Genomic DNA, 17,232 nt, shown 5'->3' with positions numbered 1-17,232 from the left:
AAATGTTACCTTACTTTTAATAAAGTGAGAAAAATCTAAATTAAGGACAACGTCTATGAGTCACTGTTGGCCATCTGCCATGGAAATAGCAGGTTGGAAAGTCCACCATGTGTTGTGGTGAAGGTGGCAAATGGACAAAGGCTTTAAATGATTCATTACACGCTGTGAGTCACATTTTAATTTGAGTAAAAGGTTTTGTTGTTTCACCATAACCAAAGCCTCTCCCTAACCCTACCCAACATTGTTTTAGTTGTCTAAGCATAACCCTAACCTCGCCCAAGCTGCAAATTCTGTTGCTTTAGTTGCTCAACTTAACCCCAAGACTGACGTGTTTTACTCAAACTAGCATTGTACTTGCTTGCAGTCATCAAACAGCAAATGTCATGGAGATAAATCTGTTCACATGAATTAGACCTAAGCTTTGAGGCAGATTACAGACTACTCTCATGGTACACATTGGCAAGCACTATCTAACCAGTAAAATGTTACAACTAAATGCAATAGTGTTGGCAAGGTTAAAAATCACTCCACTTTTAAATTAAATTTTGATCTACTGTGGAGCAGTGCATTGTTCTCAGCTGTAACAAAGACATGTACTGAACTCTCTTGCACTGTGATCTCTTACTCTTATGGGAATTTTAGCTATTGCAATATTCTTACCATTAAGCCACACCAGGATCTAAGGATCAAGTTTGTGTACACCCGGAAGTCCTTTTGCAACCAAAGGAATCACGCTTTGTTTGTCTTGACAAAGAATAGAGGTTTAAGACAATACACACATAGGCTTCACTTTTCAGGCTAGTCTTTCTTTTACACACAACCTAAAGTTTATGCAATATTCACTTTATTCAAGAACATTAATTTACCCTTCACATATGACATAATATAAAAGAAAGAATTTGCACTTAGAGAACTTTTTTCTAAGCTCCATAAGACGGTCCTCTGAGTTACTGCTACTTGGGGAGGTCTTTATGACATTATTCTCCACGTTACTGTTCACACAGTTGGGTGCCATGTGTTCTGCCCACAAGAGTGTACCTATGGAGCATAACTATGGAGCCCTAATGATAGAGGACCACCCCTGAAAGATGCTGCTGTGCCATTAAGTCATGTTCCATATGCAAAACAGCATAAAGGTATATTGTTGTAAGGAACATTTAATAAATTCTCTTTCAAATTAAACACTCTTATTACATTTACAGTGTTTCCTTGGCTTATAAAATCTCCAAGGTTGGTTACATTAATTGCTCGTTAAAGTGCACACAGGGGTACATTTTAGTGTCGTTGAAGGAAATAACTGTAGTATGCAATTGTAAAGTTTCATCATTTCCTATTTGGAAAGATAATTCAAAAAAGTTTGTTAAGAATGAGAAACTTCTGATTTTAACTGACCGTCACAATCTAAGCTTTGTAGCTCTGATTTCATCCAGTAACCCTTCAAAATATCTGGATTACCAGTGCAAGACTTCAAAGATCCACAGTTTGTCAATCCTGTGACGTATATGGCTCGCCTGCAAGCCAAGTCCAACATCAAACGAACGGACTCCAATGAATTTATGTGCCTGTAAAAGAGGTTTTTGGGTTGAACGTAAACGGCCTGACATCTGTGTTCAATCTTCACTGTGGCATGTAATGAGGATCACGGTGCCTTTGTTCTCTTCTAGAGGAGAAAGGGAGCCAGGTTGGGGGGCTGAAGCTCAGGTAAGCCTGCATATGTGCCTCAAAGCTAATGGAAAACATTAGTTAAGGGGTGTGGAGAATCGAGGCTTTGCGCCTGAACCGGGGACCTTACCAGAGGCCTTTAAAGCCATGTGGCTAAATCATCAGGACTTGGTTCTGAAGGAAGGTTTGGGCACAGACCACATATAAAAACAACATGTGACTTTCACATGTATACTGAAAGTTTGACCTGCTAGCAGCTAAAACTGTAATGTGCTACAAGTTTAAGGTCAGTAGGTCAATCTCAATTAGTACACCTTGTGAACAGGACTGAGCCAAAGTAGGAGCTAACGAAATGTCAAGAGTGTTTATTTTTCCTCACAAAGCTTTTATAAAAAGCCTTCCTTTATGCTCTCACATACACGAGCCCGGTCTAAAAGCCAAATATGAAATGGTCACAGAAAACGCTCTGTACCTTTTCATGGACCGTAGATATTTTACATCTACAGATTTTCTCGAAACAAAGTGGGGATGCCAATAGTTACCATGGTAACTAAGAAAACAGCTCTTAAAAAATTTAAGCATTATATTTTAACTCAAACTTTTATCTTTTTCTAAACTTAATGCAGTAGTTTTAATGCTTAAGTAACATTTTCAGTGTTTTTAATAAAAAAAAAAATACATATGAGCTGTGAAGTAATTTGCTCCATCATTAACCTCTCCAATCTCTAAATTCAGGTTTGTCACCCTTTAAAAATGTTATTATTAAATATATATTATTTTTTTAATAAATAGCTATGAATCAGAATGTATGAGATACAACAGATACCCAAATACCAATACGCTGTTTCAGATTTCTCCCACCTGCTGATGAGAACTTTTGTTTGCAAGCCACTGTTCCCAGCTGGCATTGAGGTGCCAGTCTATCACAGACAGGAAAGAAACCATTCACACTCACATTTACATCTACTGCACGTGTGATTCTGTCAGTTTGAACTGTGCGAGGAAATCAAAACGCACAGTGGGACTATATAAAATCGATGCCACTCAGCATGTTCAATTCAAAAAGCGTCTTGCTGTGAGCTGACAATACTAACCTCTGCACCACTGTGCTGCCTCTAAGCCTCAGTTACAGAAAGCTTGCACATGAAAGCCGAGAGAGCGACTTTCATGTGCAAATCAAAATCAATTCCAAAACGAGTAAAATCTAGTGGGAGAAACCTTTTGACAGATACAACAACTTTTTCTGGGATATATGAGACACACTAAATGTGGAAATTATTGAGTTTTAGGGGGATGGTTTGGGGATTTTGTTACTGGCTGCTGAAAATACCAGCAAAAATGAGAATTTGACATTTGTCAAAGTGTGTTAAGATTCACTGAGGTGTACCCTCAGTTTTTACCACTAACATCCACTGGATCTTAATTTGTCAGATTGCTCTTTTTATTGTGACTTTAGTAGTTTTAGAATCCTTTTCATGTGGTAGCTCTGCTATTTTGTCCAGACCACATATAATTTCATATGCAAGTGCAGTCTTCAATTGCAGCTGCATAAATAAAACTGAGATGCTCTGGATCACCTTTTCACTAAAGGGAAATCGGCACTTGGGTGGCTGTCGGTCAGCGGTTCTATATGCTGACCAACAGCCAGGACTCTGAATTGGCACTGTGTCCTTATAAAAAGAACCACTTATGGCCTATGGCTCCGAGAAACATTGAAAGGCTGTCTTTTTTCAATTGCGGACAGAAGGGACTTAACATAGCAAGACCTTCATATTCATTTAGAAAAGTGCATATATTAAAAATAAAGCAAGAGGATATCTAAAAGGATGCTTGGCGTTTTCTTACAAAGAGTTGCTTTTAACTAATACACTGTGAAAGTTGTGGGATTATAATATTATTTTATGCCATGTTAGACCCCTAATTAAAGATTGTGAATTATTCTGTAGTTTTAGTTTGCATTATTCTCCTGAATTAGAAGAAGGTGATAACTATTGCATTTGTTAAACTGATTTGCATTACATTAGACTGCTGATTTATTGTGAATGAATGATATTGTTTTATGATGCATTATACTGCTGAGTTATAAGAAATACTGTTCGCAGAAAGTCATCGCCTTATTTGTCTGATTAGAAGAGAACAGAACATACTGGAGTTTTCTGCCCCATCTCAGCAGGAGCAGATAAACAGGGAGCCAAGGTCGTAGCTTAGGCGCTGTGTGAGAGAAAGAATGTGAATGTGTCCATCTCCCACGCGTGTGATCATTAAAATCATTGTTTGACTTGACCCGGCCGGACCAGTGTTGTTATTTTGGTTTTTCCTCTTGTATCCATCCCAATATTTGAATCCGTAACAAAGTGTATGCATAGTTTTATCTAGAGGCTGACCGATATTTGACTTAAAAAAGATACCAAAATTCAATGATTTCAAAATCACATCATCTGATACATCAGCAATTATGCTTCATATACTGTATTTATTTCTTTATTTGTTTACACTCTGCCGAACTCTGCTCAAATCATTAAAACGTATCTGAAAACATATTTGAAGGTTTCTTCTTCTTCCCGTTTTAGGTTTTGATTTATCGGTCACCATAATTACCAGTACTCTTGCTGTACTTGTTATTAATCTCTGTCTCTCTTCCACAGCATGTCTTTTATCCTGTCTTCCTTCTCTCTCCCCAACCGGTCGCAGCAGATGGCCCCGCCCCTCCCTGAGCCTGGTTCTGTCGGAGGTTTCTTCCTGTTAAAAGGGAGTTTTTCCTTCCCACTGTCGCCAACGTGCTTGCTCACAGGGGGTCATTTGATTGTTGTATTTTTCTCTGTATGTACTGAGCAAATTTGTATGTGAAATATGAACTGGTTCAGCTAACTCTTAACAAACAAAAAATTACTTACTTTTTAAAAGCAATCTGTTTAATATAAGGTCAGGTCAAGTCAGACACAGAAGACAGTGAATGACAAGCTTGTAGTTTTGTGATTTGTTGAATTATCTTCTCTTGTAAGCCAACTGTCTAATAAAGCTTGCTGTCAAGCTCCACGTAATTTTTGTTTTCAAGCTCTTTGGGTTAAATCTATTCAGTTCAATTCAGTTTTATTTATGCAGCGCCAAATCACAACAACAGTCACCTCAAGGTCTTTATATTGTAAGGTAGACCCTATAATAATAGATACAGAGAAAAACCCAACAATTGTATGACCCCCTATGAGCAAGCACTGTGGCGACAGTGGGAAGGAAAAACTCCCTTTTAACAGGAAGAAACCTCTGGCAGGGCCAGGCTCAGGGAGGGGCGGGGCCATCTGCTGCGACCGGTTGGGGTGAGAGAAGGAAGACAGGATAAAAGATAAAATCTACCTGTTATAAATATCTACCAATATTTGAATGAAGCACTTTTGACACTATTGTCAAAGCTTCCCCCTATTGGATGAATGACAGCCAGTCTTATACACCTTTGGGAAATTTTCTTTTCTCCTACTGTATAAACACTTTCAATAAGAAACTACGCAAAGCTATTTGTGATAGGCTGTATTTAAACAGAATTAGGACAATAAGAAAAACAGGAATTCTGAAATGCAATGCGTTATGTGAGTGCTATCATGCACATTATTATGTACCAAATAAAGCAGCTGCCCTTTCAAGACAGCTCTTGAATTACAATCAGTTATGGTACATGTTAAATGGCCTGTATTTGTATAGCGCTTTACTAGTCCCTAAGGACCCCAAAGCGTTTTACACATCCAGTCATCATCATAATGATCACGTTGCTCCATCTGCCACTATAAAGTTAATCCCATCTGAATAGGGCTTTAATGTGATAGAAAGCCCTAAAAACCAGGATGTAACCACCCCACAGGTGGTTATAATATCAAACTCTAGGTGTTTTGAGTAATTGGGTGGGAATACTGGTGCAAGCCACAAATACTATACTCCTGGAGATGGGACCAGAAGCAGCAGTCTTCCTTCTTCAAAGGCTTTGGCAGGTGTGCCCAGATCAGCCTCCAGCATCAGCTACTGAGCACTGGGGTGAAACTGTAGCTGCAAGAGGCCAAAGTAGACCTCCTGGTTGTTTGATGCTATAGGGAAAATTGGTTTACCTCTAATGGAGCATTCATTAGTTTTTACTGGCATATGGCACCTCATAAAGCATGTTTTGATCTCTACTCATCATGTGGTGTGAAGGGAATTCTCTGCGTTTTACCCGTTTTCAATTATTCTGGATTTACCTTGGACATTTATACATATTTTAATTGAATAAAATTAAGAGATATTTTAATTAACTTCATACATTTGTGTATGTTTGTGAATCTACAGAATGCTTTAAACCTGCCTGGTGAACAAATAGAACTGGGTCCACTCTCAGACATAGATGTGTGGTACTTTTTTGACCCATCACTTGATAATTAATTTTATTAGATTGTAAGGTGGGATTAGTTAAATTAAAAGAAAAATAATTGTTACATAACGACAGGTTTTTATTCCTTATCTGCCTGTGCCTTGGTAAAGAAGTTAGCTCAGTCATCTCACAGTAATAAGGTTAAAGTTTTCATTGGGCCTTTATTCTCTCTGGTCTTGTCTGAGTGGTAATTCTCTAGATGCTGGTGATGGCGACAAGATTAAAGAAAGCATGTATGTTTAAATTGGGAAGCAAATAAAAACTGATAGCTCAAGGCTCAAGTTTCTACTTTAATGTCATATTTCACATCATAATAAAACTCTAAGTTTATCTGTATAATATAAACTCTATTAGAGCCATAAAAGGATTGGCTAGATTACAAGCTAAAAATAACCTTTTCATATGTTTTCAATTATGTTTCAAAAAAACTTTACTTTCTCCTGGAAAAGTAGCAGCGCAACTTTATCCCAAACCTGTGCCACTATTTCAAGAATTTAGCAACATTACATGTGATTCAAGTAAATATATAGATCATTTACATGCTGTATGGAAACATCAGAAAAACATCAACCTACAGTTCTGATATGCAACCAAAGCACAACAAAAGAGTTGTGGTGTAAAAACAAACTGAAAGGCACTACACCCTTATTTGTTTAATGGTTAACTCATGACTATTAACATTAGCCACTGTAAGAGCATTAGCAGGTAACCTGCCTTAAGTTGTGAGTGGAAGAGTCTCTTTCCTGAGTGACCTTTTTCAGCCACTCCTTGAAAGGATAACAACAGCATTAAAATTCCTCTGTATGTATACAGTCTGTCTGAATATAGATTTATTATGTCACAACTTGTTAGAGATGTTTTTTCTTTCTAATCCAGCTTAAGCATGAGCAACTCTTTAGCTGAGATCCCTGGAACTCTGCTTTGTTTGTGACATAATACACTTCCAAAAACCAGATACGTGTTTTATTATCAAAAGTTAACCCTGTGAGGTCTGAGTCATCATTGATGACTATTCTAACCCTTGTTCTGAATCTTTACCCTAACATTTACTTTATTGAAAAAAGAATACGATTATAGTTTTCAATATGTGTCAGGAATTATTGAATTTAATTCATATTTTTGGGCCCTGATTGTGAAGATATGGGAGAATGATTAAAATTACAAAACTACCAAAACTTAGTAGTTTTGTCTTAGAACTACCAATTAACCTAATCCCACTAAAACCTGATATATATATCTATATAGATATATATAGATATATATATTACAAAATTTAAAAAAAATGAAACGAAAGGTATGATCACATCAGACTTACAACAAACGATTTCTAAAAGGACTCATGATGTTGCTTTTCTCATGACAAAGATGAGAAAACAACATCAGTACACCTCCAAAAGTTGATTCTATTCATCTGGACGTAGCGTTTTGTGGGAGAAACGTTTCGTCACTCATCCAAGTGACTTCTTCAGCCTCAGCTGACTGCAGGTTTCCCCAATCTTATAAACAGTACATTTGCATAATGACTGAAACCAGCCCACTGAAGGAACAATGGACTGGGAGGTCAGTTCCTTAATCGTAATTATGCAAATTCTCATGATCATTGATCAACAACCACTGACCAAAGCCCACTGATCAATGAGTACCATTCACAGAAAGTTGGGGAATGGCTGCAATCACAGCATTGTAAGATGGTGAAAGATGTACCCTTAGACCCCCTCCTCGATTCAGAGATGGTCTTTCCCTTTTCACGTAAATGGCCTCCTTGACTCCGTGCTCAAACCAGCGTTCCTCCCTGTCCAGGATGTGTACATCCTCATCCTTGAAAGAGTGTCCACTGGCCTGTAGGTGTAAATAGACTGCAGAGTCCTGGCCTGACGAGGAACATCAGTACACCTTAAACAAGACAGGAAGTGGCTTTAATATTCAGGTAAACCGCTACGCATGTTAAGTTTTTAACTAAGAATTCCAAACTGCTTTCTCTTACTTTACAGTTCCTTCCACCTACATACAGGACATGGAACAACTTTACACTACACTGTAGTCATTTGTTACATTTTTAAATAATACATTTTTAGCATTGAACAGTTTTTAAAGCAGTAGGTCCAAGAAGCTGTGATTCACAGTGTTTTTAGGACAATTAAAGGCAAAACATGGGGCTGATCTGTGATACTGTGTGATACTGTGAACCACAACAGTGGTAACTGCTTTTGTCACTACATATACTTCACAATGTTTCATGTAATAAAAATAAAACAAGAAAGGAAATTCAACCTTTTATCAATAATGAATAATCATTCTGCTGCTCTTAGGGACCATGAGCAGCATTAGCACACATTTTTTTAGCACGCTCAACTGAAACAGAAAACATCACGAGTTCAAGGAAACATGTGAAGCAAAATTGATAAGAATACACAGAAATCTGACTGCACTAAGTCTAAGCTTCTTAGTAATATGGTGTTAGAACTAGGCCTTATTCTGGCTGCCATGGTAATGCTTGCCAAGTCACTTTACTCCATTGGGGACCTTTCTAAGCAAAACTGACTGTTTGACTGGTGCCTAACATTGAGGCATGCAGGCTAACACTAAATGAGATAACAGGGTAAGATAGCAGGGGTAAGTAGATACATAAAAACAAAGGTACCAGTAACAGAAGATATACTTTCTAGTAATCCAAGACCATGACAGACTGCTTTCCAAATTTGTGGCAATACAGAGCAAAAGAAATCCCCAATAATCCCCTGTAATAGCTATATTTAACATGAGGGGAAAACAAGCTAAGGTGCTCTATATTGCATTTACAATATGCTTCGTCTTCTGCACCAGTCAGCCTTTTAGGTCTAAGTCATCATTTGTGATGGACATAACCTTATGGGTTGCTAATGGATGCTGAGAGGTTAAACAAAATTATGACCTTTTGGTGTTTAAACACGAGGCTTTCTGAGTTTACTATGTGCTGCAAGCCCATGAATTGTGAAAATTATGATCAGATTTAACAGCAAACAGATGAAGGGAAGTGTTTCAATAACTTCAATTCAATTCAGTTTTATTTATATAGTGCCAAATCACAACAACAGTCACCTCAAGGCGAAAGTTTGTTATTGTAAGGTAGATCCTACAGTAACACATACAGAGAAAAACCCAACAATCATATCACCCTCTATGAGCAAGCACTTTAGTGACAGTGGGAAGGAAAAACTCCCTTTTAACAGGAAGAAACCTCCAGCAGGGCCAGGTTCAGGGAGGGGCGGGGCCATCTGCTGTGACCGGTTGGGGTGTGAAAAGCAAAACAGGATAAAAGACATGCTGTGGAAGAGAGACAGAGATTAATAACAAGTATCAATGTAGAGAGGTCTATTAACATATATTGAGTGAGAAAAGGTGACTGGAAAAAAAATACTCAATGCATCATGGGAATCCCCCAGCGTTATGGAGCTAGCACCCAGTGATTCTTTTGTATCGGCTTGTTTTTTCAGTCTCAGAGTTTGCTACTCAGTGTGTACTCACCCTTTTCCATGAAAAATAGATATGGTTATCATTAAGAGAATCAGTTAAGAATTAAGCCTGTAACCTGAATCATTGATGTCAATGGTGTCAATAAATCCTTATTGGTAAGTCAATAAGGAATTTGTCCTTATTGATTTACCAATGAACATCATTTTTGTTACAGATCATCAAGGTTACACTGTTACAAAGTTTTCTCTAACTATAGTTAGAGTAATGTGAGCGTATCATAGAGTGTAGTTTGTCTTATTTGGCAGCAGCAGTAATAAGGGGTGTATTTTTTCATTCCCAGTGAAGTTTTTTTCTCTACCCCAGCAAAAATGTTGATGATGATGACTTTGAACAGACACCAGGGTTGATTGACATTGGTGTAGAAACAACAAGGTATTGTTTTCAAAGGTCAGCCAGTTGTGGACTGGTGGTAGGTGTTGTTGAGTAACACCGATGAAATGATGACCCTTTTGGATTTTAGGTACAAAGCCTTCTTGAGCTTACTATGTGGCTCAGGTCTGGGAATAATGAACATACTGATTAAAGTTGACAGCAATGTGAAACAAGGGAAGTGCTTAAGAAACGGTGTCCTTTTGGTTCACTTGTGTCGACACTGCCTGGCAAGTCTTTTTTTGGCTTTACGAAAATGTCTCGGAGCTTAAAGGATAATGTAAAATGACAGGGAACTAACAGGGGTGCTCATTGTTCATAACAGAGATGAACAATGTACTTTTTATATAAGAAATGGCCAGGAAACGTCACTTGGTGTTCAAAACAGTTGGTCAAAGAAAAGCTGCTGAGATACTGGTTTGTTGGTATTAAATGTAGCTTATGTAACTGGGAAATCCACAGCATGTCTTACATAACAGTGTTCATGTCACTAATTCATAGACCACACTGGGTTGGTTGTATTATTCACGATGTAGAAATGTACCCAGTTTACATTCAGTATCTCTTTGTTTGCGTCTGACTGACGAAAGCAGTTTCTTTTTTGCTTTGCCACAAGCAAGAATCGACTCATTTTGAAACAATGCAAGAGTGGACAATACACTGTCTGGATGCAGTAATACTTCTGGCATGTTTAAATACTTATAAAATAATATGATTTAACATGGTAACGAGGATGAGTTTTATTTGGTTTGCTAAATTTTCCCCACATTCACTGAGGAATAAAATGATTTCTTTAATGCCATTTGTAAGCTAAAGGAACTGTTTAGTTTCGCAGTCCTTTTCTGATGTAGGAACAAACCTAAAATCCTTCTTAGATTGTGTAACAAGACAGATTTTGTGTAAGAAACCTCCTATGATGAACAGCAGATGTGTCTATTTTAATGAGCTAAGTGCTATTTTTGTCTGCTGCACCAAACACAAAACCATTAAACCAATGTGAGTATCAACCAAAATGCTTAAGTTGTAGGCCAGAAAAGCAAAACAGTGATCTGGGACAAACTATAAAGCTTTGTCCAGTGAAACTCCAGAGTTGGGTGTGAGTTCAGCAGCTGCTTGTCCTATTTGTACCTTTCACTGATCATAATTCCAAATGATGGTCCTGGAAATTCAAATAAGATAACCGAATTTTTAAAAACGGCAGCTGGCTGCCTTCATTATTTTAAGCTGATAAACAGTCAAATGTCGTCACAGTCAAACATGTATCTTTAGTTAGTAGATAAATAAAAATGTGTATAAAGTGACATTTCAGTTCATTTTCCAAAGGTTGATTCTGTTCAACGTTTCGTCACTTATCCTTCTTCAGTGAAGAAGAAGTCACTTGGATGAGTGACGAAACGTTTCTCCCACTGAAAATGCTACGTCCAGATGAACAGAATCCACCTTTGGAGATTTACTTACCTGGATGATTGAGAATGCATCAAGACATTTCAGTTCATTCATCTTTCCCATATAATTAAGCTAGAACTGAAGTCAGAACTTTTATATGTTGAGTAAACAAACACCAGTGATTTTTGCCTGGCCAAACACAAAGGCAGAACTTAACATGGCATTCAGAAACGGATGACGCATGTTAAGGCAGGTAAGACGATGATAAAGACTGGAAAAATGATTGGTCCAGATGACACGATGACAGATGAGAAGAAGTGTACTGATACAGAATTTCAAGAACAAGGTTGATGTGCAGAACTGTTGTAGTGAAGATATGGGAAAGAGGTGATGAAGCTTAATTCCTTAATGCAGAGAAAGCACACTATAGATGTGATGTTGGGTTTGAGAGTGTTGATGGAGAAGTATGGAGAGGGTCAGAGGGAGTTGCACGGTGACTAGAAGTTGAAGCATATGACTGGATGCCAAGACAGTGGTAAGGTCGCTGGTAGGAGTTACAGATGGATCCAAAATCAGGGTGGATTTATATCAGGGATCAGCTCAGAAAGAAGGTAGATTACTTTAAATAGGTGGGGTCAGTCATCCAATGAACAGTGGACAAGAGAGGTGAAGAAGAGAGTGTAGGAAGGTTAAAGTGGCTGGAGACGTGACAACCCCTGAATCTTTAATAGATTAATCTATTTATTAAAATATTAAATCAAATCAAATCAATTTATTTATATAGCACTTTTCACAGGATAAAAACCACAAAGTGCTTCACAGTAATATAAAACAGAAATACATAAAATACATAAAATTAAATTATCAACATTAAATTACTTTGAGATTTAATCTGTTAAATAACTTCAATCTCTACCAAATTTTCTATAAATGTCCTGAATTTCCTAAAAATTTGTAGGAAAAATTAGTTAAGATGTTGATCTAAGTCCTTTATTAAGTGGAGTTGGAAGTGTATGTCAAAATCCAGTAAACAGCAGTTAAAAGCTTATTGTTTGAGACAATATGGTGTCAAACAAGATGTGTACAGGTATATTAAGGTTATTAAGTCACCAAAATATATTCAGGGGTAAGAGGCCAGAAATCCAGTCCACACAGTCCTAAATCAAATCCTGTAGTCAGTGGTATTTTCACCATCAATGGGACTGCCCTATAGTTTCCATGCTGACATTACACAAACACACAGGCTGTTAGGTAACCAAGGTACCAAATGCAAATACCAGAAGGCTAGTTGAGCAACATATCTCATCACAGATAAATACCTGAGAAATGGCTGTGATGTAACCCAGAAGCCTCTGCAGCTGAGCTGAAAGTAGAACACATTATTATAAAATTTTCATACCACAAATATGTTTACCGCCGATAAAACATTTGAATTTGTTATAAATCCTAGCCTAAATGTTTCTGTAATATTATTATAATGAACTTTACGTAAGGATAACTGATTTTTGAAGGATACATTATGATTGACAGGGCAGTGATAATGATATTTGCTACTATAAATGTTAATCAGAGTTGATATCAGGCTAACGAGATAAGCAAATCTGCATTTGTCACATTTTACAAAAGGCTAGTTTGAAATGCCATCATCTAATCAGTCAACACAGTGTTCTGCTGTATTTCTTTGTGGCTTTTTCAAACACACATTCCTTCCTTTCAGGGACGAAAAGTCAGTGCAATTGAAAAACATGGACTACAGGGCCTCTATGGTGACCTTTTGTGGAAAAATAACAAGTGTGCCAATTTGGGAAGTCAGAGGCTTTTCTCACTAGCAAATTCCATGGAATGGAGGAATAGTTGCAAATGAATTGCAAGATGACACTTAAGATGCATGTGTTCTCACAGCACTGAGCTATGGCTTCATATTCTATAGAAACTCACACATATCTTACCCTGTAGTCAAAAGTGACACTCCAGTTAAATTTAATAGCACTACCACTATAATATAAGTTTAGGTTTGTAATACTGAATAGCAAAATATATATTGTTCATCAATAAAATAGCATACGATCAACAATAGTGTCAAAAAATAATGAACTTAGTAAAAACAGCAGCAATCTCGGGTGGTGCCTCTGCATTGGCAAAATGGGGTTCATCCCTTTGTTTGAACCTCAGATTCAGGAGGTTTTTACCTGGTCGTGGATTGCTGGAGCCGCTCATTAGCCTCTCGAAGATTTTTGAGCGTGCGTGGGAGTTTGACCAACCAGTCTACATGTGTTTTGTGGACTTGGAGAAGGGATTTGACAGTGTCCCCCCCTTCCTGTTGGAGATGCGCCAGTATCTGGCTCACTGTTACAAATCATTCTGTCCCTGTATGACCGCAGCCAGACCTTGGTCCACAAAGGCAGCAATACGTTGGACTCCTTCTCCGTTTTTGACTCTGCTGGGCTCCCCTCTGTTAATAATTCTATTCATGAGTTTTTCGACAGAATTTCTAGCTGTAGCCAAGTAGCCCAAGTTTTCCACATTGATGGTCTAGGGCAAGGGTGTCGAACTCCAGGTCTCGAGGGCCAGTGTCTTGCAGGTTTTAGATCTCACCCTGGGTCAACATACCTGAATCAAATGATCAGTTCATTACCAGGCCTCTGAAGAACTTCAAGACATGTTGAGGGGGTAATTTAGCCATTTAAATCAGCTGTGTTGGATCAAGGACGCATCTAAAACCTGCAGGACACTGGCTCTCGAGGCCTAGAGTTTGACACCCCTGGTCTTGGGATTTCATCTATGGCTTTTGTAGATGATGTGGTTTTGTTGCCTTTATCATTTGGTGACCTCCAGCTTCATAATGCTTCATATCTGTATGTGAAGAATTAGGAATGATAATTAGCACCTCCAAGCTTGAGTCTATGGTTTTTTACCAAGAAAATAATGGAGTGTCCACTCTAGGTCAGGGACACTTTATTGCCCCAAGGTAAGGAGTTCAAGTATCTTTGGGTCTTGTTCACGAGGAGGGGAGAGGGGAGCTGGAGATTGACAGACTGGGCCTGTATTGGCTTTGATTCAGTACTCTAATGTACTGGTCTGTTGTGGTAAAGAGAGAGCTGAGTGTAAAAGCAAAGGTGTTGATTTAGCGGTCTATCTACATTCCTAACCTCTCCTATGGTGACGGGTGAAAGAATGAGACTGCAGGTACAATTGGCAGAAATTATTTTTCTCCAAGGTGTGGCTGGCATCTTCCTTAGAGATAGAGCAAGGAGATTAATGATTTTAAAGGTCCTCAGAGTTGAGCTGCTACTCTTTCAAATAGAAAAAATGTGGTTGAGGTGTTCAAGGAATCTAAGTAGAATGCCTCTGGGGCATTCGTGGTTGAGGTATTACAGTCATGTCCTACTGGGGTAGACCCATGACACCATGGAGAGATTACATCCCTCGGCTGGTCTGGGAACATATTAATGTTCCTCCAGATGAGCTAAAGGAAGGCTCTAGGGACAGTGAGGTCTGGGCTTCTCTGCTTAGGTTGCTGCTTCAAAAAACAAATGTGTCACTTATTTTCAGTCCAGTCCCTGTACCTACCCATTTTGATGTTCTTTTTAGGTCACTTAACACAGGCCTATTAATCATTCAAGCATAAAAAAAGGCACTTAACTCAAGGGATGACCCAGTGATGAGTACAGTAAGAGATGAGTTACAGGCTCCCCGCTCAAACACACCTGTGCTTCATCAGCTCGCAATCAAGACCCACTATTTATTTTCTTCGTATTATTGTATAGTCTTTATCTTACAATATAAAGTTTTGTGAGGCAACTGTAGTGATTTCGTGCTATGTAAATTGAATTAAATATTTCAGGACCTGCTCGAGCCTTCACTCTTTGCCAGATTGTCTGCTACCTACTACTGATAAATTGTCTGTGTTTCTTTCTTTATGTTTTGCTTCCATGCATTAACCTCGTTGTCTCCCTGTCTTCAGTCCATCCTGACCTTGGCCAATATTCCACTATTAACCTATTAAAGCCAGTGATGTATGTGCCCTTTGATTACCTGCTGCTCAGAACCTTTGTGTTCATTATCAGAATCAGAATACTTTAATAGTCCCTAAGGAAATTATGTGAGTTACAGTTGCTCCCAGACAGTAACAGTAACAGACTAAACCAATTAATTAATACAATATATTACAAACGTTACAAACTTAAGAAATAGAACTAATATATACAAATCACTCAATTATAAATATCAAGAACATTACAGAGGTGATATATATATATATATGATTGACATTTAACTCTAACCTGTGAACTTCATTATTTCATCATTTGTTATTTTACTGTAGAGCGTGTGCAAGAGGGTGTAACTATAGCAGTGTTTACAGTTTACAGGGCTTTCTCCATTGCCGCTCCGAGACTCTGGAACAGTCTTCCCTCTTTTATAAAATTCTCTTTGTCTTTGGAAATCTTCAAATCAAAGCTGAGGACCTACCTATTTTCAAAGGCTTTCGGATCTCTCTGACACCACTTTTATTTTGTTTTAGCTATTCTGGTCTTTTATCTCATTTGGATGATGTTTGCATGTGTATACACGTATACACGTATTTTATGTTCACGTATGCTTGTGCTTGTGTGTGCGTGTGCACACTTTTGTATATGTATGTGCATATTTGCATGTGCACATATATGTTTACAAACATATATGGATGTCTCACAATGTTTTCTATAATGTTTTCATCTTATCTATTTTAATTATTTCTATTTGATTATATTATCCCTCTGTTCAGCACTTTGGCCGACACTTGATGTGCTATATGAATAAAGATGATTTGACTTGACACTTGTGTTGCAAAACTGTAATAACTGGCAGCTGGCAGCTCAACTCTGCAAGAGTCAAAGATCTACAATATCAGTATGTGCAAGTAAGTGTAACCTACACACACTTTCAGCAAAAATTCGATACTCATATTCCTCCTGTGAGTTTAGGGTAGTAGCCGCAGTTGCTACTTTTACAGTACTGTAAACTATATTGTAATGTAAATACATACGTAACTTGGAGTGCATATACTGAAAATACTCTGTCTTTCTGTATCACTTGCACTAAATTACTTTATATCTATTTTAGTATTTGAACTGGATTCCCTGGCGCTCTATCTTAAATTGTTTGATGCAGTGTCTAATCAATGGTCTGTGGTAAATATATTTTTACTTGCAGTGTGTATGATCTGAACACATTGTTTGATTTTGACCACACAATAACTGAATTTGAGGTGATGGTTTGATTTTGAAAGAATAATCTGGCCTTTTGTGAATGTAGTTTTAATTTTGGGATTTGTGTTTAAGATTTTAACTGAACTGTCATCATAAGCCATTGTTCAAGAAGGGAAAAAAAGAGAAAAGGCTGAGGTGACCCAAATTACACAAGAGTTGGACTGAAAATCAGTAGTAACAGGTCTTATACAGTAATGAATCCAAATTTGAAATATTTGTTTCAACTCTTCAAACATACGTTCAGAGCAGTTTAGGAGAGAAATACAACAGTGTGTACATGATGGAGGCTCTTTCATGGTTCGGGGCTACATTTCAGGCAGTGATATTAAGGATATTGTCAAAATAGATAGAATTATGAACACAGAAAAATGCTGTCATATTTTGATCAAGCATGCAATACCACAAGCAAGCACATGCAAGTGTCTGATTGGTAGGTGTTTCATTTCACAACATGAAAATGATTCCTAGCTACTGCCAATGCAGTAAAAGCATGCCCAGATATAAAAATACACAATCGAAGACTTCAGTCATGGATTGTCATCCCCAGAGCCCGAACCTCAAAACTTATTGAAGATGAGTGTGACTATCTTGATATAAAGTGGAACAAAAGGTGGCAAACATCCAAAAAAGTAGTCAAACCAAATATTGACTTGAAAATAAAGC

This window comes from Simochromis diagramma, unplaced genomic scaffold (assembly GCF_900408965.1).
Source record: "Simochromis diagramma unplaced genomic scaffold, fSimDia1.1 OVJJ01000753.1, whole genome shotgun sequence".
In the NCBI taxonomy this organism is placed as follows: Eukaryota; Metazoa; Chordata; class Actinopteri; order Cichliformes; family Cichlidae; genus Simochromis; species Simochromis diagramma.
The sequence above is the reverse complement of the archived record's forward strand: the minus strand, read 5'-3'. Positions refer to the sequence as shown.